Here is a 24,295-nt window from a genome sequence, read left to right as displayed (position 1 = left end):
ATCACATCTGCCACCAACCTAAACCACAGACACAAGCTAGGAATTTCTGCTGAGAAGTAGTTCTACTTCTGCATTAATGGAAATTTCACAATTTACTTAAAGAAGACAGAGCAGTGGAGGCAGAGGGTTTGCTAGCTACATATTTCTCCAAAACACACTCTCCAAACTGGGTTCTGGGCGAAAACCCAGTTTAGGCAAGGGGAAGCATACCATCTGTTGGAAACAGGAAAACAGCCCTGATGTTTTCCATAGGACTTATTTATACAATATTCACATTATTTTTAGTGAACTTCTCACACAAGATTGTACATAAATCAGGATGCTGTGGCCAGGGAAAAAGAGACAGACAGGCCTGGAAGCAAGGAGGCCCTGCTTTGATTCCCAGCTCTCCCCTCTGCTAACTGTGTTACCTGAGCATCCCTTGTCTTATCATCAGGAATAAGAACTTCCACATTTAAGGGTGCTGTGCGTTGGCATTGCAGCAGGCCTGGAACATAGCGACTCAGTCCCAATGATCTTCTCTTCCCCATCCACAGGAACAGGCATGTCACTGTAGTCTTCTTAGTCAAGAAAACTGCCAGCTCTAGATGGTCAGATAATAGGTGTTCAATAACCATTTGCTGGGTTGAATTGGACACACATTCTTTCAGGAGTCAGTTGACTTCCAGAGAAAACTGCAAAATTCATTTTTTTAATGATGACCGAAATAGTGATCTGCCAACATTTTATCCCACATCTAGAATCAGGCTGATTTAAAAGCAGCATTTCCCAAAATGTATGGACAAGAGCTCTTGGAAAAAGGAGTCCAGCTATCAAATGTTTTTGAGAAAGCTGGTGTTCTGAATATGTACTACCACCATCCCTCCACTCCTCCCACCCCTTCACCCTCTCCCCACAACACACACGGACTTTTAGGAATTCACAGTGTTAAATAACTGGTCAAGGGCTCTATAAAATGCTGCAGCAAGAAATTTGTTTTGCTGTGTTTAAGCCAGTAGCATTTGACCATGGAACCCTTAGAACTTAAACTGAGAAATACTGTTTTTTCAAGAAATGGAAAGGAAGTAACAAGTATGCATAATATGTTCAGATTTTGAAAGCCATTATAAAATATGTTTTAGAACTTCAGTCAGTGTGCGATTGGGCGCAATGTTTAGATATGAATGAGAAACTTTGAATAAAGCTTAAAAATAGAAAATTAATGTTCCCAGATACTTCAGATCTTTTTCCCCAAACAGGTATTATCATTTAATATCTGGAGGAATTATAGAGAGGAATGAGCTAGCGTTGATCAGTGAGCAATAAATATTCTGAAATAAATTAATAAAAAATTAATTTAACTTAATAAAATAAATTAACAAAAAATAAGTTAATAAAAATGTGACTAACATAACACCAAATTCATGAAATGACAAGACAAAGAAAAAAATAAATATTTTAAGATTTAATAAGTCTATATATGGTAGATAAATTTTAATGTATTTAGGTTTAAATCTCTAAAATTAATTCAAATTGAGTTCACATTATATTTCAGGTAGGGTGCTGGTTTCTAGAAACAAAACAGTGGGGAAAAATTCTTGCTTGCATGGAGGTTAAGAGATGTAAATCTAATAATAAAAATAGGCGTCAAGTTGTACTTGCAATAAGTCCTGTGAAAGAAGGCAGACTCGTGCTCTGATTTCCACTTTGGACAATGAGATCAGGAACCACACACGCCTCGCTTGCTATTGTATCCCAGGCCCTGGCACAGAGCCTGGCACAGAGAAGTTGATCAGTAGGTATTTGTTGAATTATTTGAGCGAATGCATAAGTGAATAAATGAATGACTGTAGGAGGTTATGACAGTCAGAGTTGTCAAGGAAGAGGACCCCTTAATGAAACTAACTTCTGAAGGTTGTTCATCGAGTAAAGAAGGGAGGGAAGGCTATGGCAGCGAATTCATGTGCAAGGGAGGAAGCATGGCACAGGAGGGCTGGGGTGGGTGTCATAAAGAGGAATGGAGTCATCCACGCAAGATGGCACCGGGAGCTAAGCAAGCAGGGGGGAGGAGGTTTTCTAAGACCAGGTGGGGATTTTGTTTTTATCTTAAGGTCAAAGGGAAACCACTGAGTACCTTAAGCCAATGGGAAGTGTAACACAATCAGATTTGTATTTAAAATAGCTATTCTGCCTATTGAATCGGGGTGGGGCGGGAGGAGCAAAAGGAGTTGTAGGTGGGCTATCTGGGAAGCTAGTGCAATAGTGTGGGTAAGAGATGATGGTGACATGGATTAATGCAGTTCATGAGGGACTGGAATGAATTGAGACAAATCTAGAAGGTAAAACCATACATAGAAGGACAGAGAGAAAAGCAAAGAGAGGTATCAAGGAAGGCCCCTGGATTTATGGTCTGAATAACTGAAAAGACGGTGTGTCATTCACTGAGTTAGGAAATAATGTGAGGGCGGAGGGGCAGGGACTCATGGATTCAGTTACAATTATGGAATGAATGGTTGTGAATGAATAATTTAGGGCTAGAGCAAAAGAATCAGAATATATTTTTTTGCCTCATTCTTTCCTATTTCATACATAATTAGTGAGCACTTCTTTTAGCCAAGGTTGTGGTAGTCATTGCTCCTTAAGGTCACTGGTCAGTGTGTGTCCCTGACTTTTTTAAAAAGCCACAAGAAAAAAAAAGTGTGTAACTATGTGTGGTGATAGATGTTAACTAAACTTATTGGGGTGATCATTTCACAATATGTACATATATCAAATCATTATGTCGGACACCTTAAACTAAAACAAAGTTATATGTCAATTATACCTCAATAAAACTGGGGGTTGAGGGAGCCAATACAATGCTGGGCACATGAAAAATGATTTTGGGAGTACTGATACTTTCCCCATACAAAGATGAACAGAATCTCTCTCTAAATGTGATTTTAGCATCATTCTTCTTTTAACATACCTTTTTAAGAAGCCCGTAAAGGATTGAAGAAATGACTGTAGAAATACAAATGAAATAATATGTTGTTGAAGGTTAGAGGTAATCCCCTAAAAGTTCACTCAAAATACTGAAAATGGAGGAAAGAAAAAATAAAGTCCAAAGAACAACTAATAAGAGAGTAATAATAGTGCCCCCTTCACAAGGTTGTTGTAAGGATTTTAACTGAGACGATTATGGGCCTATTGTATTTCCTGAATGTTAGCTGCTGGTATTATTAGTATTATTAAAGTCATCACATCAGGAGGTGGTTGAGACTAAAAGCACAAATTAGTTGAAGAGCCTTTTAGGTAACTTCATAGTTGATGGATTCACAGGTACTGTAGTTCTCAAGGCGTATCAGAATGTTTGAGGCTAAGGCATATCACTGTGATATATGATCATTGAGTTTAACCCATTAGGTAAATCTTATATTTTATGTTCATCATTTCTCATTAATCCATTCAGGCTGCCTGCCCAAATACCAATGCTGATTAAACAGAATTGTACCAGTTTCTGGACACAGAGGACTCAAACTGTCATGACAGGCATCAACTCCACGTGAGAAAATTCAACTGCAGGACTATCATAAAAATATGTTTATGCTCAAACAATTGCATGCTTCTATAATAATAAGACTTTTCCCCTCCAATTCTCTCCCAGTGAAATGCTTTTGTGTCCAACATTAGAGATGCATAAATTACCCGGATTTAAAAAGCATGTGGAGAGAAGACAATATACTCAATCGATCTCATTGAACGTGCTGTGGATTTAAAGGGAACTCTGAATCTTTTTGATATGCAGTGTGCCCCACAGGTCCTTCTGGGACACAAGAGGGGAGAAAGTCCTTCAAAAATAATTTACTTATTGACGTCAGTTAGTCTGAAGGAGAACAATTAAGTGCTTTCAATTCATTTTATCTCGAACACTTGTGCATTGAGAGTCAGCTATATGTCTGCCATTGTCCTAGGGGATGTGTAAGGGCAGGAAGTTTAAGAGTCAGTTCCTAGACCCAATAAGTATATGACTGATTTGTCAGAAAAGTCACCCACACATGAACAGCAGCAATGTGCAGGGTGCCATGTGACTGATTGTCAAAGTGGCATTCACAGGAGGTACCAAAGGAGGATAGAGGTGGGAATGATTGGGGTTTGTGGAGAATATCATCTGAGGAATTTGATTTGGACCTTAGAGAGTGACTGGATTTGGATAAATCTAGAAGTTGGATAGCCATTCCTGGCCAAAGCAATAAGAACAAGCCTGGCAGCATGTGGCGGTAGAGGACTTGGCATCACTTTGTGCCTGCAGAAAATAATGGAAAATTATAAAATAATATCCATTCAGTATAGTGGGGCAGGACCATGGAAAGAGTTTGACAATCAGCTGAGGAGACTGGAATGAGAGAGGGCAGTGCGCTGGAGGAATAAGTGTGTGAATACACGTACGGTTATATATGTGTATGTACATGTGTATTTATTTAACAGCTGGGGAAACTGTTGAAACTTCCATTTCCAATATAACATCAGGTGATAATGCTAACATATATATTATGTGTATGTGTATGTATATATATTATGTGTATGTAGCACGTAGCACTTAAATCTTGTCAACAATGAAAGAATTCTGGTGTCAGAGTGTGTGTTCATCCTACTCTTCCAACCAGGAACTCTTATCTAGCAATATATAGAAGGACCCTTTGACTTGAAACTTTTGTAAGATGATGAAAGAATTTACCTGAAATGATGACATCCACACTCTCAAATAAGAATTTTATGCACCTTAATTTTCTAATTATAAACAATGATGTAAAGAAGACCATCAACATGTTCTACTAAGCAAGTAGTCATAAGACTTGTCTACATGACTAGGGGCTATGGAAACAGATCTGATCTTGTCTGATGCTCTTCCGTGTGTACACAGTTATCTGCGCAATGTGATGTCTGGTTTGGGTTGTCTGGCTGGAATGTCCATTTCTTTCTTCAGGATCCTTATTCCTAAGTCTAGGTCATTCTTCATGCCACGGCTACTCTTTATTGATGAAATTCTTCATAAAGTTCTGCTTCCCTCAAATGCTGACTATACTTTGCTGCACTCTACTCTGTGTCTGTAAGTGCCTTCTCCCTGGCAGCTGTGTTTCCTCTGGGAGAACAGTGGTCATCTGTCTGCTGTCGCAAGCAACAGTCACTTCTTCTTGTAGTGAGAACTGAAACCAGAACCACCATATGCCATTTCCTGGACACTTTCTATTAAAGTCCCCTTCCCCTCACCCACAGAAGCTGTAGTTTAGTGGTTAGGAGCATGGGTTCTTGGATTTGAATGTCAGCACTACTACTTATCAACCGCATGCTCTTGGACATTTAACATTTTTCTGTACATCAGCTTTCCTTTTTTTTTAGAATGGGATAATAATAGTGCCAACCCATAGAGTCATTGTGAAGATTAAGTAAGTTAATGCGTGTAAAAGGATTTAGAAGAGTGTTTGGCACATAACAAGTACTCAATAAAGGTTGGATTCTTTTTCTTCTTCTTCTTCTTATATCTCCTTATGCCCCAATATCATGTGGATATCACTCAATCACTAACTTTCTCCACTCAAAATAGATTCTAACACTACAACCCATCAGCTAGTTGACACACCCCTGAACCTGTACTCTGGGGCAAACTGCAACAGTGTAAAGCAATGCAATTCCTACTGATGATCTTGTTATAGAGATGAGATTTTTGTGTATGAAAAAATTAAAAAGCAATACAAAATTGAGCACATTATGGGAGGTCAGGAAAGAGTGAGATAAAACAGGCTGAAATTGTAGTGTGAAGAATGGAGAATAAATATCAGGAAACATTTATGAACAGTAAATGCTATTAAAATGGGGTCATTACAATCTCCTTCCCCAAGAGCCTTAACAAATGAGGATTTAGATATAATCCTGTTTTAACTCAATAATTCAATGCATACTTTGGAGGCAAAGGGAGTGGATTTGATTATCTCGTTAAGGGTCCTTTGGTGCTGTGATGCTATAATGCTGAAAGAAACCGCTTGGTACCTAAATCTCATGTTTCTCAGCTAAAAACAGGAGAACAGTAACTTTGTGCCTACAGTGCTCCGAGATCTTTGAGCTGAAGGTGTGATAAGCAGCAAGGACACGTGTATGTATTACTAACTGGGGGAACTGAAGGAAAAGGAGGCCCTCAGAAATTTTTACATACTTAAGTCTTTCTTAGTATTTCTTGATTTTAGAAACATTCATCTGTAACCAAAAACATTCTACAATATCTTAAAAGCGTGTTATATTTCAGTAAAGTTTTTCTTGAAAAAGAAAGTTACTAAAAGCTAAACTCTAAGACTGAATCAACAGGTATTTATTTTAAAAGCATTATAATTGTCTCTTCAGAAAAATATAGCACCACTCTCCCCCGCTAAGGTAGAGAATCCATAAGGAATGGGCATCTACTACTGATTTAATCAATAACCCAGCTCTGAGTTCTAGCTACACTGTGTACAAACTTGGAAGATTATTAAAGGACTTCTTTATGTATCTTTCCTACTGTGACCTTACAGAGAAAAATTTCTTCTCTTTGTATTCATTTTTGAACGCATAAAATATGCCAGATGCTGTGTTGGATGTGAACTAGAGAAAGACAGATAAAAAATAAACAAATAAGAAACTTTCAAGAATGATATGTGCTGTGATGAAAAAACAACAATGACTTAGGATGTGTCTGGGTAAGGGTGACTACTTTAAGTTGGGTGATATGCCTATCCTTTTTTTTTTTTTTTAAGATTTATTTATTTATTTATTTATTTTTTGCTGCATTGGGTCTTCGCTGCTGCACACGGGCTTTCTCTAGTTGCGGTGAGCGGGGCCTACTCTTCGTTGCAGTGTGCGGGCTTCTCATTGCGGTGGCTTCTCATGTTGCGGAGCACGGGATCTAAGTGCACAGGCTTCAGTAGTTGTGGGGTGCGGGCTTCAGTAGTTGTGGCACACAGGCTCAGTAGCTGTGTTGCACAGGCTTAGTAGCTGTGACGCACAGGCTTAGTTGCTCTGCGGCATGTGGGATCTTCCCGGACCAGGGCTCGAACCCGCATCACCTGCATTGGCAGGTGGATTCTTAACCACTGTGCCACCAGGGAAGTCCCAATATACCCATCCTTGATCTGATTCCACTCAGATTAATTTCTCCTCCATGTCCTGCTCTGCTCTGTACCAGAGTGAGGCTGACCTTGCAGGTTACATTCTACAGGCTCCTATGTTAGCTAACTTACGGCTGGGTTTAACAAATGGAATCACTGAGATTGGAGCACTGCAAGACGGGAGAAATTAACGTGTTTTTCCCCTCTCTCCTTGCCTTGGGTAATGTCTTCAGCAGAGGCTACATCCCTTCCCTGACTCTTGCCAGTCATGCCTGATGTGCTTCTAGCTTCTGCTGTGGTCCTGGATTTCAGTAAACCTACCTCCTCTTTTTTGTCTCTCCAACCCAGAGTTGGTAGTAGCTTTCTGCTGTTTGCAAGCTCTGGGTTATTTTTCCATCTCCTTTTTGGCTTCTCAGCTCTCCCACCACATGTGTAACAACACTATGTGTTAAAATTTCTGTTTTAAATACTTAAGAGTGGTTTCATTTTCCTGGATAGCCTCTGACCGTGACAGAGTATCAGGTAAGACTAAACGGAAGAAGCGAGATTTAAGATAAGAACTAGGAAACTGAAAGGATCCAGACGTATGATGCTCTAGAAGGAGGACAGTCCAGGTTGATAAACATGAAAGCCCATGAAGAATGAATAGCCTTGGACTTTCTAAGAAGCATAACGCAATCCAGTGCAGCTGTACCATCGTGTGAGAACGGACGGTGATCAGTTAAAGCCAGAGAGGCAGATGGATGCAGGATCACATAGGTTTTTATTCTAAGTGTGAGAGAGATGGACAGACATGCTTTGATTTGAATTTTTTGAAGATTACTCTGGCTACCTTGTCTATAATGGATTCAGTGTTGGAAGGAAAGATAGTCCAAAGTAGCAGCTAAGGAGATGAAGAAAAGTGGAAAGATTCACAAAAAGCTTTTTTAGATAGCGTAAACCCAATTTATTAGTAGTGTCTGTCGATGTTGAGGATGAGAGAAAAAAAAAAGAAGAACCAAGGATGACTTTGTAAATTTTTATTTGAGCAACCAAGTGGATCCTGGCACCATCAATTGAGAAAAATGAGGAAGAAGCAGGTTGAAGAATGAGAAACAGAGAGAATTAAGAGTTCTGGTCCTGTTAGGTTGAAATGCCTCTTAGACCTCCCAGTAGAGATGTATAAAAGGCAGCAGGTATTTGAGTCTGGAGTTCAGGAGAGAGGTCAGAGCTGGAAAATAACTTTAGGAGCTCTTGGTATATAAATGGTTTTTTAAACCACGGATTTGGATAACATTGCCTGAGAAGGGAGTGAAATTGGAAATGATTTATTGCAAGCCATCAGTGATTGTTCTAAACACAGGATTTTGAAGGGAAAAAAGTCATTAGACATAACCATGTTTTAATAAATAGACTTTTTACAGAACAAGTAGAAACTTTTTGTATGTATGTTTAAAAATAGTCTGAGAACCCAAAGGCTAGTCCTACACAATTAATTTGATTAATGTAGACAGCTTTTCAAATAATTTAGGACACATGACAGATTGCCTGAATGGTCTTTGCCATGTATATGGTCTCAGTGAAACAGATCCTAATTAGAAACTCTTTTCCTTCAGATACATAAATTTTCCCAGGAAATCAGTCATATTTGATGCACTTGAAATGAGTGTAGAAATATCAACTGACCCTGAATATTACAAAGCTTTAACAATTTATCCTCCATTTCCTGTATCTCTATCAGAGCAAGTAATGAATCATCTTTCAAATATTCTGAGTATGGACACTGAGAAATCTTCAGCTTCTTACTGTCTTTGGCATTCCGTGTTCAGTCAGTTAACCAAACATGACATGTACTTTCTGTAGCTCATATCTCTTCTTCTTTAGTCCAACTACTCCACTTCTAACCCTGTGGTTCTCATCTTATCTCATCTGGATCACCTTCCTCCTTCTGGGCAACCCCTTCCCAACACCATCCCTTTCATACGTTCTCTCACTGCCATTCCCAGAGCAGCATCTTATCCTGTTACCTGGAAATCCTAGAAGGGCTTTTTAATTCATTCCTGATTACATCTTCTGTGTCTCTAGTCCTCCAAAAGAGTATCCACATGGCCTTACCTGAAATCCCAACCTCTCGGACATCTCCAAAACATTACTAGCTGCTTATATCAATGGAATACCAGGCGATCCAGTGTAAAATGTTTGCTATGCTTTGTTCAACGTGTGTTTTTAAACATTCAGAGAATAAAAGATGTAGTCCCTAAATAAGAGTAAAGTTTATTTTAAAGATTTAGAATTATAAAAGAGGCTGCATTGCAAACTGAGTATTGATAGTGTAGTGAGAGGAAAAGTAAATGGAATGAGTCAGTCGTGTGTTTATTGGCTGCTTTCTCTTAATTGAAAAGCATCTCGGGGTTGGAGGATGGTTTTAGCAATGTAGAGAGTGGGATTTTTCCCCATACTTTTCTGACCATGCTAAGAAAAAGGAAAAAAATAAAGTCACTCTAAGTGTAGAGAAGAGATAAATATAAGCCTTCCCAAAAATCTTAAGACAACCCTATTTCTGACAGAGAAATATAAATTTTGAGAACTGAGGAAGAGGAAGCCTTCAAGAGGTCTCAAAATCAAGCATTAGATGAAAGCAAGGAAATGTTGACACCCCATACAGTACAGCTGGATACACACCAGGTGAGAAGAAATAAGAGATTCCTGGTCATAAAGAGGAAAGTTAAGGGTAGCATGATGGGGAAAAAAATGAAAATAGTTTTATTATTTATTTTATTTCTTATTAAAATTATATATGCAAATGTAATTTTAATAGTAGGTCACTTAAAGAGATCAACCATCTTCATCTAGGAAAATACCTTGAAAGTTTGCTTTGGGTAGAAAAAATGAGACCTCTCCCAAAACATGGTGTGTAAAACGACAGGTTTTTTGAGAGATTAGATAAGCTGCTCTTCACAAACAGCTAACAGTTAATCAGTGATTGGGGTAACAAAAAAGAGAAGAGAGGGATGAAAATTAAGAGAAGGATAAAGGAGCTAAGAAACACAGCAGGCTGCAAAGCCTGTAGAAGCAGGGCTCCATGAGAAAGCCCAGTGGCGGGGGACTGGGGGTCATTTGTGAACAGCAGTGTTAATGCTCAGTTTAAAGTTATCTGTAGTGCTGTGATGGAAATCCCCTGCATTGCGCTAAAGCTTCAGCAAAATCTGTTACACGCGTGTGCACCAAGGCTTTTAGAAAATTACAAGCAATAGGCTTTGTTCAAGCTTAGAATGGCCTGGAGCAGAGAGAAAAGAGGAGCTTCAGTTGATGAGATGGGAAGGGAAACACCAGCTTTCCCCCGCCGCACCACCAATTCCTAGATATATTTAGAGGAACAGTAAGAATATAAAGTGAGGTATAGGACCTCATTTGTATTTAAATCTGAAAGAGAAGACGTCCCCCTTGACATGTGGATTACATAAGCATTAACAATAGGTAAATTCATTGGGAGAAATTATTTAATTTCCAATGCAGCTATTTTCACGTCTCGTATTATGTCATATTGGCATGATTTAGCTTGTAAAAATAGTAATTTATAATTATCGTTGTTGAAATCCTTACTTTTTATGAAAAAGTTACAATCTCTATAGGAAAAAAAATTAAGCATTGACTGGCTTGTGGACTAAATGTTACACCCTAGAAGGGGTTACCTCTTGCTTGCATACTCTTCGCCAAGCAGAGAATTTTAGTCAAAGTGCCTAGGAGGAAATTATTACTGATGCCTAACTGTTTCTAGTTCCATGGAACTTTGAGAATCTTTTTAAAACTGTGGATCTTCCATCCAGATGAAGCACACTCACATAAATGCAAAAGTTTGTGTAACATTTCAGGATTTTATTTACTGCCCTATATCTAAAAGCCCAGCTATATTGTGTGTGTTTTTAAAGGGCATAAGGTGGGTGGGGGATAAATTGGGAGATTGGGACTCACATATACACACTACTATATATAAAATAGATAACAAATAAGGACCTACTGTATAGCACAGGGAACTCTACTCAATACTCTGTAATGACCTATATGGGAACAGAATCTAAATAAGAGTGGATATGTGTATATTGTATAACTGATTCACTTTGCTGTACAACAGAAACTAACACAACATTGTAAATCAACTATACTCTGATAAAAACTAATTTATAAAAACAAAAAACAAAAAACTTGGGAAATGCGGCTCCCTGGCCTGCCTGCCCCAAACCAATACAACCAATCCCTGTTCTCATCAGTTGACTCCTGATCCCCTACCTCATCCAAACCAACTTCACAAAGTGATAAGAAAAAAAAAAGGAAATGTGTTGCTTTCCTTATCTTTTTGCTAGAGGTTCTAGAATTTTTTTCAAATATCCCTGTTTGGAATTCATGAAAGTCAGTATTGGTTGGATTCTGACCTATAGTTCAGAGAAAAATGGACTTTATCTTCATCCTCAGTCTGAGCATGGCATAATAATGAATGAATGGACTATTCTTTACTCAGGTTCCATGGTTCTCAGATCCCAGCGCTAAGAGTTCTACCCTCACTGATAGAACATGGAGAACATCATTTAGGCTCTCTGGGCTCTACCTTATTTATGCAAAGAGGAAGTTTACAATTTCTTCCGGCTCTAACATTTTCTTCGTCATAATATAAAATTTTATCAGAATAGATAAATATTCCTCCTTCTGATCATAAATTTCTGAAGGCAAAGCTGTGCCTAGTGCCTCAATAGTCCCTGTTTTTAAAACATATACACAGAAAAGCAGACTCTCGTGATTATAGTCCTAGAACATTACCCATTGTGGGAAAAGGATGTTCAAATCTACTACTTTCCAAATACTGTATATTCTTTCATCACAAACATCACACTAAGGAAAAGTAGATCAGATGAATATACTGGTAGTGGTGCCATGAATTATCAGGATAACTATTTCCATCCAAATATAGTCCTTATTTCTCTGTACTATGGCATCAGCAGTTCAGATTGTTTTCCTGCATCCAAGAATCATGGAGTCAGGAGTCAGGAGGGTTTGGTGCTGAGCTTGCCAGAAACTAAAGCATTAAAGCCAATTAATATGTCATCTTCAGTCCTGAAATGTGCAGAAGAATTCTAAGTGCCTTTTAATAGGTTATGTAACCTATCCTCTATTAATGGGCCTTTGGATTGATTCCAATCTTTTTCATATAAACAGTGCTGCCATAGACATTTTTGGATAAATGCCTTTGTGGATATATTTGAATATGTGTATATGTTATGTATATGACCTTCATTTGGTGACCATATTATCAAGATGTATGAGGTCTTTCAGTCAAATCACAAGTGATTAAACAAAGGTACTTGAGATTCAGATGGATTGAAACCAATGCCCCACCTTCTTCTTGTCAGTAGAATGTCCTTTGAGGTTGCAACTGAATAGCAAGGGAATGCCATGGGACAATATACAGGTTCAGTTGATATTATTTTAATATATAAAAGAGTTACGTTTGAAAGTATATATAAAGAATGCAGGCTCCCACCAAGTTTTACAAACTAGAGTTAGATACGAAAATCAGTTTCTATCTTAAAACTCCAAAAAATGACTAAGCTTCTCAGGTAATCAATTAGATGAGAGATAAGGGATCCTTTCAACAGACCATGGGTCTCTGCTAACACGAGGTAGGACTAAAATACCAGCCTTCAAATTATGAAGTCCCTTTTATGAACTCTTAAACAGGCCTCAGTATGTTCTATCGGAATTCAGTGAATGTCCTGACCTAAATTTCTGGTTGTTAAGTAACCTCAAGCAAGCTGAGAAGTCAACTCCAAGAATGATATTAGATGACATAATTCCTTTAGTAGCTAAGCATCCTTCAACCCTCGAGAAACTTAGAATTAAGTATAGAAACATTTAAGAAGATCAAAACAATCTTATTAATGTTTTTGGTTAAGTGATATATCCATGTTTGGAAGGAACTTGGCATATAAAAATGAGAAATGAGGTCAGTATTGCAATTTAAAATGCATAATGAAATAATTGATATAGACTTGCAATTTTAACTCATACAATATATATATAAAAGCTTTGGAATATGAAAGAAGATTAACCTTCACTATTTTTATGTGCTTGTTTTTTTTAAAGATTTTTTAAAATATTAAGTATTTGGAAGGTTTTTCAGATAGATGATCGACATACTTGAAAAGGAAGTCAAGCAGATGAAATTTACAAAATGAGTTTAAAAATATATGGAGGAGGACTTCTCCGGCAGCGCAGTGGTTAAGAACCCGCCTGCCAATGCAGGGAACATGGGTTCAATCCCTGGTCCGGGAAGACCCCACATGCTGCGGAGCAGCTAAGCCCGCGCACCACAACTGAAGCGCGTGCGCCCTAGAGCCCGTGCGCCGCAACTACTGAGCCCATGTGCCACAACTACGAAGCCCGCGTGTTCTAGGGCCTGCGTGCCACGACTACTGAGCCCGTGTGCTGCAATTACTGAAGCCTGTGCGCCTAGAGCCCATGTTCCGCAACAAGAGAAGCCACCGCAATGAGAAGCCCGCGCACAGCAACGAAGAGTAGCCCCCGCTGGACACGACTAAAAAAAAGCCTGCGCGCAGCAACAAAGACCCAACGCAGCCGTACATGGAGGAGTTTAGTTAACTAAGTGCATAAATGTGATTACACACATTCAAAATTTCACTAAAAATGGTTACTAAAATCATCCAGATTTATAAATAGAGTAATAAATCTGTAAACTGAATTTAAAAGCTTAAATAAGAAGTATGGTTTTGGATTTTTAATTTTAATCAATTAAATGCTAAGTTTTTAAGCAAAAGTAAATCTCTGAATAGTCTTTTCTACATACAGAAACTACTTTTAAGACAAAAATATTCATACTTAATAGTTGTCACCTGCACTATATCCCTCATAGCAATGTAATAGGGCTAAGAAATAAATTTTTAAAAGGGAACTCCTACACATAAATAAGAATAGCCCATTAGAAAAATTGGCTAATTTTAAAAGAAACGAAATACCAACAGCCAAAATATATGAAAACGTACTTAACCTCACTCATAGTTAAAGACAGGGAAAAAACCAGAAGTGTGGTCCCATACAGATTCAGTGAGACACAGTAACTGTCATATGTAGATAAAAATGTTAACTAGAACTACCTTTTTGGAAGACAATTTGCCAAAAACTGTCATGTTTGAAAATGCATCTATCTTTGGACGTGACATTTCTACTTCCAGGAATTTATCATGTATACATATTTGAATGTGTTCACAAAGGCATTTATCCAAGAATGTCCACTGCAACATTGTTTGTAATTAAAGAGTTGGAATGACCATCAGTAAAGGACAAGTCAAATATATTATTAAATCCATGCAGTGGCTTAGTACACAGCCATTCAAAAGAACAGAGTAGCTTTTCATGTATTGATATAGAAAAATCTTCAATTATGTTAATATAAAAATAGATAATAAAGCCAAATATAGAGTAGATATGATATACTTCCAATGTATACTGGAAGGAAAAAAGATATTTATGTGTGCATATGCATAGAAATTTTCTGGAAAAATATAAATACATAGATGTCTCTTATAGGTGATTGACTATAAGGAAGATGTGTCAGCTTCCTAGGGCTGCTATAACAAAGTACCACAAACTGGGTGACTTAAAACAACAGAAATTTATTCTCTCACAGTTCTGGAGTCCAGAAGTCAGAAATCAAGGTGCTGGCCAAGTTGATTCCTTCTGAGGTCTGTGAAGGAGAATCTGTTCCATGCCCTTCTCCTAGCTGCTGGTGAAAGCTGGCAATCCTTGATGTTCCTTGGCCTGTAGATGCATCACTCCCATCTCTGCCTCTATCTTCACATGACTTTCTCCCCATGTCTTTATGTCTTCACATGGTCTTCTTTTATAAGAACAATAATTGTATTAGACTAGGGACCAATGCTTTTCCAGTACGGCTTCATTTTAACTTAATATCTGCAGTAACCCTATTTCCAAATAAGGTCACATTCTGAGGTACCGGGGATTAGGACTTCAACATATTTTGCTGGAGGGGGACAGAATTCAACCCATAACAGAAGGATATGGCCATCTGGGCTTAGAGTAAAACCTGAAAATTGGTTAATAAGAAAAGACTACTAGTTAAGTGATACAGGCATGATTAAGTGTTATTTGTGGTCCTGATCCGTTCTGAGATAAACATTTGGACAGCAAATACCATGCTGTATAAACTGATCTTCCAAATCTCAACATTTGGCATTCAATTAATTTTAACAGTGTTTCTCTCCTCCACTCAGAAGACTTCCTTTTGGTTCAAAAGAACAAGTCATTAAAACTCAATTTCCCTCAAATGATATTTTAGTGCATGGAGTCTCAGAGGTAAAAGGGCCTTTAGAGACCATTTCGTATATGCCTGCAGTGCTTGACAGTATGTTCAGCAAAAGGCCCAGTCTCTGTGTGAACACTTGTAGGAATGAAAAACCTACTGCTCCCAAAGCAGCCCTTTCTGTGCCAGGACAGCCCTGATGGTTAGAAAGCAGATACTGAAATTCTGCCTCCCTAAAATCTTCACCATTCTGCCTGTGGTCAGCCATCTAAGCTTTGCAAAATCACATGTATATTTAATATTTAAAATTTTATATATACGTGTATGTAAATATATATTTTATAGAATGTATTAAAATATATTAAAAATACATTTACGCTACTACTACTAAAATATTGTGGGACATCTTTGGGCTCTATCACATATCTTATTTGAGTGGCAATTACAACCACTTCTTAGAGGTAAATATCAAAAAATCAAAATTACAGAAGTAGCAACCAGATAAAGGAAAAATGCCAGAATGAAAGTATTGGATAGCACAAGCAATCAGCTATCTAAAAAACAATAAGTGGCCACATTCTCATTGACATTGATCCTTTCAAATACATGCATAGAAAATGCTCATCACATAATTTATTAACATTTTTATAAGAAAATATCCAGTATAAATGTAAGTTCTACAACTTTTCTTTGAAGACTCAAGTCTTATTTCCAAGATGTTCCTAAAGAGACATATTCTCTTGGGGAGAATGTTAAAATCAGGAAGGTTATCTCATGTATATAAGGAAGAGCTGAAAGCCTTGAAAATAATAGGGGAAATTTTGTGGGAATTTTGCCCAAGAAATCTTTTAGAAAACTTAAATACTTTAGGCAACTTGAACAAAGGCATGAATTCTGCGTGTGAAAGGATTCCATAAAATTGTGACAAATTGTTGCATTCACAGTTACTCTGCCAGAATTTGTCACACAGTTTGAGAGACATTAATAAATATATGTCAGCTTGTCATTCCTTGACAAAATAATCCCTTCACCCAAATAAATGGACTTGTTTGAGGCTACAGTAGCTGTCTTTGTCTAAGAAACACTCAATTTGTAGATACATGCTGTTTGCTTGCAGCACCAATTCACACAAAACTCTTTACACCTGGGCAAAAACAACAATGATGCTTCTTTGGGAATATGAAATATCTCTAGAGCTCTCAGAAGTGCTGTAGGAAAGTGCAATCATGAGTCACTTGGACTTTTCAATAATAGTCAGAAAATCAAACCTAATGTGTTACAAAAATGAAGCTCTGTATCAAAGTAAGTTTACCACCCAGTTGTACAGTGAAGTAGCTCAGAAAATTGACGATCTAAATTTACCCTCTTTCTTTAATCAATTGTAAAGGATAACATTTCTTCATTGCCTCTCTGATTTAAAGAAAACAAGAAAATGTCCCCTGATAATTAAGGCCTGGGAATCATAACTTCACAGCAGGAAAAAAAAAAAAGAAAAATGATCACTTAAAAGATAAAAATTCTACCTTTACAATAATACCTATGACTGACTTGTGATAAAAACTAATGGTTATACAGTCTGTGAGCACTTTAATGATATATCCCACTGGATAAGCAACAGCCAATCATGGGCTTCTTCTGCTGTACTTAAACAGAATTTTCTTACCAGGAAACAGTTGATTCGGTTCTTAGGGCTGAGCTGTTTATTGCCAAAGATCAGTTTACTCAGCATTAAAAAGAGATACTACGGGGCTTCCCTGATGGCGCAGTGGTTGAGAGTCTGCCTGCTAATGCAGGGGACACGGGTTCGAGCCCTGGTCTGGGGGGATCCCACATGCCGCGGAGCAACTGGGCCCGTGAGCCACAACTACTGAGCCTGCGCGTCTGGAGCCTGTGCTCCGCAACAAGAGAGGCCACGATAGTGAGAGGCCCGCGCACCGCGATGAAGAGTGGCCCCCACTTGCCACAACTAGAGAAAGCCCTCGCACAGAAACGAAGACCCAACACAGCCAAAAATAAAAAAAAAAAATAAAAAAAGAGATACTACTATTATTTAGTCCTTTTAGGATTCATGTTTTAAAAATGGTTTGTTGGTTACTTCTTTGTTTTCCCTTTAACAATGATTTTTGTAGAACTACTCATGACTGTACATTTAGAACTAAATAAAATCTAGACAAAATGTAAAAGAATAGAAACCTTAATAAAGTAATGGTGAAAGGAGGGAGTATATGCAGTCAGGATATCTTAAATTCTGTTTCAGGTTAAGTTAATCTATATGTCCTATAGCGTACACTGCCAAAAGTCACTGATGGAAGGGCTGCTTATCTGGAAATATATACTATTAATTTGCTCACAAATTGCCAAAATAAATATTTTTTAGCACAATCCAGTCTCTCATATTATTGTAGCCTGCCGTCACTTAATTTCAGTAGTGGTTCAATGTAGGGTTTTTTCCTTGTGTAGTGAACGTTCTGCTATTCTTCTGAAAAATACTTTCTAAATATTGTCTGTCACTTGATTGTACTCAGCCAGAGTTGGTTTGGGACTAGGTTTTGCAAAATCAGGGGTTTTGTCCAACAATGGCTAATTTGGGTTTTGGTTTGGCGTCGTGGCCTGTAAGAACATGGAGGGTTTCCACTTTCCAAGTTTTCTTAACTGACTGATGACGTATCCTGAAACAAGAATCCCTGTTTTTCTTTTCAATAATTTGTTCCCCCTTCTGGCAGGATGGCCTGTGAAACTTAGTTAAAACATGTTATTTCAACACTACCAAACAATAAGTCAAACTAAGCTTTACAACTCACTTTGTCATAGACCTGGATAAGTGTATTGCGGTAAGGAGTTTTATCAACCTGCAGCCTATCTTGTTTATTTAGGAGAAACCCCACAACTTCCCTACACTGCTCCCATTCTTCCTCCATGACTCTGTTTCCTCTTTTCTCTCTGAGCCAGGAAACTGATAGCTCCACGGTCTCACAGTCTTTATTCCTCGTGCTCTAGAAGTCCAACTCAGGACTCCCACTCTATTCCTTCACAAACTTGGTGTACATATTATACATATAGTTAACTTATATGCGCCACAATTCATGAACTCTACCACTCCTTTGATTGCAAGATGCACCATTATTTTATCTACCACTAAAAAGATTGATAATGCTACCAATTAAAAAATCTATGCAAGCCATCAAATGTATGACCTATTCCAACTTCAGAAATATTAAAATGTGAAAAAAATTTTATCGTAGAATTGATGAACTATGGTAATTTAAGGCAAGAAGAAAAGAGAATACCTTTAAATATCCTTAGAAAGGCATTAACAGAACCACTGACTTTCTTCCATTTTGATTTACCGATTGTCTACAGCCCTGACTATCTCATCCTTCACTCACTTTCTGCATTACAAAAAAAAAAAAAAAGCCTACCATGTGCAGGTCCTGTGGTAAGTGCTGAGGACACACAATAAACAAGAGACAGTCTTTGCGCTCGAGATGTTTTCACTTGGGGAATGGATACAGAAAGCAGCTAGAGAATTATGATAGAGTGACTATCACTATACTAGCCAGAAGCAAGAATTCTATGGGAGCACAGTGAAAGGTGACCTAACTCAGCCTTACAGAAGTTATGGAGAGCACTCCATAAAGAAAGGCAGCGTCCTTGTTCAAAAGGACAAGGCAGATGAAGAAAGGATACTCAGGTAAAGGAAATAGCATTGTGTTCTGGCAAATGCAAGAATCTCCATAAGACTGCCGGACTGGAAGAAGTGAGGTGAGCTAGGACCAGCTGGTGAATGGCCTTGCCTACTGTGCAGAGGAGATGAAAATTGATTCTGAAGAAATTGGTGAACCAGTGAAGGTCTTAAGGATAAAGTGACAAGATTAGTTTAACCCTTTATTTTAATTTGTCTCACTTTTACTTTGTAAGGATCAAATTAATCATGAATAATTGGGTCATCTCTGTATCCTTGGCTTCTGAAGTTTCACTTTGATTTTACTGAATACTCAGTTTTGTCTTTTCCTTCTGGAGATGCCTATCTGTCCATTTTGGTAAATGTCCTTTAATTCTTTATAATTTTCTTCCTCTAATATCTCTTTCTGAAATTCCTACAAGTCAGATAGTTGACTCCCTAAATTGATCTTCTATGATTCTTACTCAAATTTTTCACCTCCTCATCTTATGGTTCTACTTCAGGGAGCATTCCTAGAATTTATCTTGCAACCCTACTACTCATTTTTTATGGAAGGAATAGCACTATCATATTTTTAATTTCTACGAGCTCTATAGAGTTTATTTTACAACAACCTGTTATTGTTTATGAATTTAATAGCTTTTCACATCTCCCTAAGAATGTTATTATAGAGTTTTAGCATATGTATTATCCCTGCATTATCTCCATTTTCTTCTCTTTCCCTGTTTTCACCTCATTTACTTTGGCCCCTCTCTCCATGGTGAGAGCATCCCTTTACATTCTGGTGATCCAAGGCTTTTCATTCATATTTAAGAATGGAGCTTCAAGACCTGAGCGGAAACTCAGTGTACACGGACAGGGTTAGCTGACTACCCTTCAAGTAGATCTTGTAGGCAGCTGGCCATTCCATTAGGGCTTCCCAACCACTAGTCTATAGGGGGTCTTTCTTCTATGTGATTCAGTTTTTCTAGAGACCTTCTAACCTCTTGTCTTGGGGACAGCTTCCTGGTTGTGGTGTTGTGTGCATAGGAAGGAAAAGGGGTCTGGAAGAATCAAACTATTCTAGAAGTTTCCAATGAGCAGATTTTATTCATTTCCTTGTATTGAACTATGACTCTCACCTTCACTCACCCTCCACCATGTCTGGTGTCTATGAATCATCAGCCACTCTCATTTAATTTCTCCATTTGATAAATAAAGCTCTGATTTCTTATGGTAATGATTGGCAAAGTTAGGGATGTGGTAGGCATTAATGTCTGTTCATGGTGGGCATTGGGGAGTTGAAAGGACCTGGTTGTTAGTGTTCTATTACTTGAGGAGAGGATCGATTTATATAACCTTACCATCTACTCCCTGGTCCAGCCCCATGCCTCAATCCTCCATCTACCTTACCAGCTACTGCCGTGAGTTAAGCCTCTCCAGGGTTCTGCAGTGTCAACTGCTTCTTTATAGTTATTGTGCTACCTGCATGTACATGAGGTCTGGATTTTTCTGCCTTAATACACCAACGTCTACACCTTCAATGATTTTTTTAAACAGCTTGCCTGCTGATGCCGTCTTCTGTTCTCTCTGTCCTTTTGGGTTTATAGCCTTTCACTCATTTAATAATAGTTTAATGGGGGCTTAGGAGAGAGACAGGGTAACACATGAGTTCAGTCTGCCTTCTTTAACTGAATACTATATTTGCAATTTAGATTTGCAATATTTTAACTCAAATAATTTCTTATGCTCATATATGGGATAAATATATTTTATGAACCATAAATTAATAAGCATGATATGAACATTATGAGAGACAATAACCATAGAACATTTGCAATCAGAGCTACCCTGAAAAATTAAGAGTGTACAATCAGTTCCTAACTGACACCTATTCTCTGCTTCATTTTCATACTTTTTATAGTCTTAATTAAATTTTCTAGTCATAAGCCAAAATGAAATAGTAATATGTCAGGAAAACTTGAACCCAGGAAACTCTCACCCCCAATCCCAACTTTCTCACTCTCTCCCCCCAGAGTACTTTCACCAATACTCCAAGGAATTTATACATCCAATTTCAGACTTAGACATATTTTTAATCTAGATAATGGTCAACTTTTCCACTCTTGGCTCAGAAGGATATCTATTTTTACTTTTTCACATGTGGCACAGCACAACTGAACCAACAACTAAGGCTTAAAAATCTGCACTTTGTGGTAGTCAGTGAGTTTATCCAGAATTCACTATTCTCTTGCTCAGTTGTTTGAATTCTTTCATTATCCTTGTAACCTTCTCAACAAAGGCAATGTAAATGGAGCAAAACCTGGAAAGATTCTCAGACACCAAAAACTTTTAAATATATACATATGTATTCTCCCCAAGGAGGAAATAGTTTAATTTAAAATGTCTTGGTAAACCTTTGGGGTGGATGATAAGAACTTGAGAGCATGAAAATGCTTGAAGTAAAGGAGATAAAGATATATCAGCATGTCACCAACAAGCATTTAGAAGTTTGCATAATACCCTCCAAGTCCTTCCATGTTTTGCAAATGGCAAAATTTCATTCTTTATTATGGCTGAGTAGTATTCCATCTTCTTTATCCTTTCATCTGTTGATGAACACTTAGGTTGCTTCCATGTCTTGGCTATTGTAAATAATGCTGCTATGAACATTGCAGTGCATGTATATTTCTGAATTAGTGTTTTCATTTTCTTCAGATATATACCCTGGAATGGAATTACTGAGTCATATGGTAGCTCTATTTTTAGTTTTGTGAGGAAACTCCATACTGTTTTCCACAGGAGCTGCACCAGTTTACATTCCCACTGACAGTGTACAAGGGTTCCCTTTTCTCCACATCCTCACCAATGTTTGCTATATGTGGTCTTTTTGGTGATAGCCACCGTGACAGGTGTGAGGTGATACCTCACTGTGGTTTTGATTAGCATTTCTCTGATGATTAAAAATGTTGAGCATCTTTTCCTGTGCTGTTGGCCATCTGATGTCTTCTTTGGAGAAATGTCTATTTGGATCTTCTGCCCATTTTTTTTAATCCGGTTGTTTGGTTTTTTGATGTTGAGTTGTATGAGCTATTTGTATATTTTGGATATTACCTCCTTATCGGTCACATCACTTGCAAATACTTTCTCCCATTCAGTAGTTTTTTTTGTTTTGTCAATGGTTTCCTTTGCTGTGCAAAAGCTTTTAAGTTTAATTTGTTCCAGTTTGTTTATTTTTGCTTTTGTTTCCTTTGCCTTAGGAGATAGATCCAAAAAAATATTGCTACAATTTATGTCAAAGATTGTTCTGTCTATGTTCTCTTCTAGGAGTTTCATGGTTGCAAAGACACTAGGGAGCAAACAAAAGGGATTTCTAAACACTGCATATGAAAAGAACAGGAATTTGGGCTTGGGAAAAGAGTTTGGCTCTATAAAGAGCAAAGAATAAGACTTTTAACAATAGGGATTCTAACCTTCAAATATATATTGTGTTGTATATATGTCAAAATGAATATATATGAATTTTAATATCTATTAAAATATATATTTAATTAATATATGTAGATCAAATAAAATGTGTATATTCAACACAAGTCAAACAGAGAAAGATAAATTTTGTATGATTTCACTTATATGTAGAATCTAAAAAAAGAAAAACAACTGACAAACATAACAAAACAGAAACAGAGTTATAGATACAGAGAACAAACAAGTGCTTGCCAGAGGGGAGGGGGGTGGGAGGAAAGAAATAAGTGAGGGAGATTAAGAGGTACAAATTTCCAGCTGCAAAATAAATGAGTCACAGGTATGAAGTGTACAGTGTGAAGAATATAGTCAATAACTATGTAATATCTTCGTATGGTGACAGATCAAAACTAGACTTATTGTGGTGATCATTTTGAAATGTATAGAAATATTGAATCACTATGTTGTATAACAGGAACTAACAGTGTTGTAGGTCAATTATACTTCAAAAACAAACAAACAAAAGAACTCATAGAAAAAGACATCAAATTTGTGGTGACCAGAGGCAGGGGTTAGGGGGAAGGGAAATTGGATGAAGGCAGTAAAGAGGTACAAATTTCCAGTTATAAGTGCTAGGGATGTCATGTACAACATGATAAATACAATTAACACTGCTGTATGTTATATATGAAAGTTGTTCAGAGAGTAAATCCTAAGAGTTCCCATCACAAGGAAAACAAATTTTTTTTTATTTCTTTAATTTTGTATCTATATGAGATAATGGATGTTCATTCAACTTATTGTGATAATCATTTGTAGGTAAAATCATTCTGCTGTACAACTTAAACTTATATAGTCCCGTATGTCAATTATATCTCAATACAGCTAGAAGGAAAAAAAGAACACCTTAAAAATAAATAAATAAATAAATCCCATTTCACTTCCATACACCTTCAGAAAAGACTGCTGTAACTCACAAAGGTCTTTATTTACGTGGGTTTCATATGCGGTACAGTGAATTGATCAAGGAAGGATGTTGAGTTTGACATGGTGCAAAACAGAGAAGGCAGACAAGGAGCAGCAGGGTGAACAATGAGCTGAAAAAAAAGTAGCAGAAACATCCAAGCCAGCCAAGAAAACTGTCAATCATCTCCCCTCCAGAATCCACAGAGAGATAGGAAGGAACTCAAGGTTCCCACTTTAAGTTCATAATACATCAGCTGACATCTGGGTTAGTTTTATGCAATGTCTCTGAGCCTTAAAAAGAAAAGATGCAAGCAAAACCTGTAGCTTGCAAAAGGAGGCTGAATCTTCTCCTGTATCTGCTTTTGATGAGGATCAAACAGAAAAGGTATTTAAGCTGAGTAAAGACACAACAGAATGCCTCAGGAGATCCCTTTTGCTGAGAGTGTTCTAGAGTAAGGTGAATAACGTCTTAGGGCAGGGAGGGTATTGTAGAAGAAACGTAAGCGCTGGCTGGGAGACTGGACTGGATGGGGTTCTTTAAGATCCTGAAAGTCTATGGTTCTAGGTGATATGCATACCATTTCAATTTTCCCCAAATGCAGCTAAAGTTAAACAGATGTTATGTATAATGCCTCAAAGCCCTCTTAGCAAAATTCAACACCACCACGTGGTAGTCCTTATTCTTGCTCAAGCCAGTGGTGGAGAAATGGAGGTCTTGCAAAAACTATTCCAGTATTTCCTGTTGGATAAACTCTATCATTCTCTAAAACACCAAAAGGAAAAGTGAACAGAGTCAGAAGT

This window comes from Eubalaena glacialis, chromosome 4 (assembly GCF_028564815.1).
Source record: "Eubalaena glacialis isolate mEubGla1 chromosome 4, mEubGla1.1.hap2.+ XY, whole genome shotgun sequence".
Taxonomy (NCBI): Eukaryota; Metazoa; Chordata; class Mammalia; order Artiodactyla; family Balaenidae; genus Eubalaena; species Eubalaena glacialis.
This window is presented reverse-complemented; position numbering follows the sequence as displayed.